This window comes from Limulus polyphemus, unplaced genomic scaffold (genome assembly GCF_000517525.1).
Source record: "Limulus polyphemus unplaced genomic scaffold, Limulus_polyphemus-2.1.2 Scaffold289, whole genome shotgun sequence".
Taxonomy (NCBI): domain Eukaryota; kingdom Metazoa; phylum Arthropoda; class Merostomata; order Xiphosura; family Limulidae; genus Limulus; species Limulus polyphemus.
In genome coordinates this window covers 550,389-554,397 of record NW_013665899.1, presented here as the reverse complement: position 1 = coordinate 554,397, position 4,009 = coordinate 550,389, and positions in this window count along the sequence as shown.

The window sequence follows — 4,009 nt, the reverse complement described above, 5'->3', positions numbered from 1 at the left end:
TTAAATATTAGTGTGTGCTTCATTGTCTTTAATCAGTTAGACTCAGAATATTGTGTGTCTTTTCATAAGTTACGTTTGCTTTGCTATAATTCCAAAAACAAATTAAAATTATGCCTATTTTTTACACTTTCTTCTATTAATTTGTACTATTACATTACATATACATCTATTTAACCATCCGGCATAGCTAGGTGGTTAAGGCGCTTTACTCGCAATCTGCGGATCGCGGGTTCGAATTCCCATCCCACTAAACATGCTCGCCCTTTCAGCATTGGGGGGCGTTATAATGTGACGATCAAGAGCAGCTCAAGAGTTAGCGGTGGGTGGTGATGACTAACTGTCTTCCCTCTAATCTTTCACTGCTAAATTAGGGACGGCTAGCACAGATAGCCATCATGTAGATTTGAACGAAATTCTGTTAAAAAATAAACAAATATATATTTAAACACACAAAAAATAACAACTTGAAACGAATGAAAAACAAACACCAAAACTTTACAAAGAAACTTGTAAAATTTCTATAGAAAATAAAACGAATCACAGCTTTTCTTTGTAAATATGAAAGATTCAAAAGTAAAAACATTTATTAGAAAATTTAATTCAAGTTATATTTTTTTTAGATAATTTGGATATCTCCGTTTTTCAAATTACCGTCCATGAATTATTTTAAATTATCTTTTACGTATTATATTTATATATATGTATGTGTGTTTAAAGGTACACATATAATAAAAAAAGCCCAACATTTTATTACTCAAAAAAAAAAGTTTGAATCTCTGAAAGAAAATGTTTTCACGTTCTAGGGCTTTTTATATAATTTCAATAGGAATTTCCAAGTCCTTCATTTGGATGTTCATATAGCGATAACCACCATCCTAGCAGTTAATAACTCATTCAATGACTGCTTCACTGAGTCTCATATTTCTGTATATTACACGAAACTTCTAGATTCTTAACTTCCATTAACCTGCTAGATCTTGTGTCATGCCCTCTCTAGTGAAAAAACATTTAAATTAAAATATTTTTCAGAATATATCTCACAACACTATAAAAAATGAAATGAAAACAAATAATGATATTAATATATCCTACCTTTATCATTCATTATGACATAAACTAAAGAAACATAAATGCAATCGCAATATTTTTATAGTGAATATCGCCACCAGTGACTCAATGGTAAGGTTGAGGGCCTATAACTTCGAGGTTCGATCTCTGCAGGGAGAAGGGCAGTATAGATAGTATATTAACACAACATAATGTTTTGGGACAACATGGAACCTATTGGTCTATCTCGGCTGTCCCATCCTCTAAACTAAAACTATTAATAAATTAAATTAGAATTTAAAAACTCTTAAAGCCAGCCCTTACCATTAATATATTTATCAAGCTTTCTGTTAAACTCACATAAAATTACTACTTCCAAAAAATCCGAAGGCAACCCAATCCAAAGGCCAACCACCCTGTTAGAAAAATAAAACAGTCTTAACTGAAGATGACTCCTACCCTGCCAGGATTTATATTTGTGTCCCCTAGTCCTACTATTCTCACTGTTAAATATAAAAAATGATGATGCATCAACACTATCAATTCCCTTTACAATCTTAAACACATTAATCAGATTCCCTCTAATTTTTCTTTTTTTCAAGTGAACACAATTTCAGATATCACAGTCCTCCTTTGAACTATTTCTAAAACTCAATGTCCTTCCTAAGTTAAGAAGCCCAAGACTGAAAGCAATACTCCAAATGGGGCCTAACCAGTGACCTATATAATGAAATTATAAACTCTTTAGACTTGTATTCAATATTTCTGAAGATACAACTTAAAATCTTATTTGCCCTACCATTAGCAACAGCACACCGCTTGGATGACTTAGAGACTTTTCAACCATTACACTAAGATCCTTTTTTTTTCATGACACTGTTGATGTTATTCCCATCCAAATTATGATAACCCACATGCAGTATATTGCATATATTATAGTTAAAACCCATCTGCCATTTATTTTCCCAACTCACTAAATGATCTACATCCTCTTGTAAAGCAGCAGCATCCTCTTCACAGCTAGCAACACCCAAGACCTTAATATCATCTTCAAATTTAAGTAATTTATTGACTATTCCTTCATCTATGTCATTGTTGTACATAAAAAAGCCAAGATCCTATGAATGAGCCCTGAGGTACCCCACTTGTGAAATTAATCCAGTTTGACTGAACACCTTTTATAACAACTCCCTACTTTCTTCCATCTAGCCACTCTTCTATCCCTTAGTTGACTATCCAATAACATTTTAATTTTTGTTCAATGGCTTTGCAAAACATCTTTTATCAGACTTTCCAAAACTTTTCCTACAACTGATGTAAGACTAATGGGCCTATAATTACTGGGACAATTTTTATTAACTCCCTTGAAAAGAAGAGTGACGTTAGGTAACTTCCAATCCTTTAGTACCTGCCCAGTATTCAAGGACTTACAAAAAATAGTAGCAAGTGGCTCACATATCCAGTCTTTAATATCCTTCAAAACCCTTGAGGAAATATTATCTGGTCCAGGAAACTTATCTTTCTTTAAACTTTCCAATTTTTTCTTAACCAGCTCAGAATTAATGTAGTCATCTTCTTCGATCTTCTTTCCATTTATCAGCTGTTCAAGATATGGAATACTGCTTAAATCTTCGTTAGTAAAAACTGAAGAAAAAGCACAATTTAATAACCCAGCCGTCTATAATCATCAGATATGAGCCTTATTTTATCATCCCTCAAGGGTCTTACCCCCATCCTAACATTTTGTTTACCCTTAATGTATTTAAAGAAATCCTTACTGTTAATTTTTAAAATTTCAGCCAACCTTTTCTCATACATCTTTTGATGTCCTCATTTCCTGTTTCACCAACTTTCTGGATCTTCTAAGTCTCCCATCATACCAGTCAATTTATATTTATTAAATTTGTGACGCTTTTCTTTAATTTTATTCTTTATACTCTTTGTGATCCAACGTGGTTTTTACTTGCAGCAACCCTTTTCTTTCTATAAGGAATGTTAACCTTGAATATTTAAAATTTTATCTTTAAAAATTGTTGACATTTGATCAGTATCTTCAAATGCCCAATTAACAACAGATAATTCTTGTCACGCGCCTTCAAAATTTGCTTTTTTGAAATTTATAACCAAAATATCATTATTCCGTATCTCCATATGCAACAAAATATTGAACCTTATAGAGCAATGGTCATTTGCAATCAGATGTTCCCCAATTTCCACCCTCTCGATCATTTCTATATTTGAAGTTAACAATAAATATAAAATGACATTGTTTCTAATAGGTTCCTTGATTAATTGGTGAAGAAAGCCATCTTGAACAGTTTCAAATAGCCTTTCTCCCTCTCAGTTTGATTCTAGCATTTCCCAATCTATATGCCTGTAATTAAAGTCACCCATAAGTATGACTTCATTAACAGTTGAAATTTTAATCTCATTGTAAAGTTTCTCACTGATTTCATAAGTATCGTCGTCCTCAAATATACAAAACAAACAATAACCGTAGTGAATCAAACTGTTTTACAGTAAACTGCAAAATCAGTCATAAGCTTTCTCAGTCCTTCAATAAAAAAAATGTGTTTCAACGTTTATTTGGACAAAAGCAAATAAAATTATATCGGTAGTATATTCTTTAACTGCTAAAATATAACTCAGAAAGTTCACTAGTACTTCTTTCAAAATTTGTTTTGCACTGATTATATGTCTAACACCTTTAATGTGCTTCCCTATATTCCTTGAAATTTCTTGCTAAAAAGCTTTCGGAGTCTTTTATTTGTTTAACTTGTCTGGAACACAATATATACCTGTGAATCCGTTACAGTAGTAAAATGAGTTGCTGTCTTAGCCTACGCTTCTATGATATTTTGTCAAATGAATTTTCAATAGTGCTGCCACCAAGTTGCACCATCTCATCATGAAACCGTAATGTTGTTGTTATGTTTCTATCAACGCATAGGCTTAAAAATAA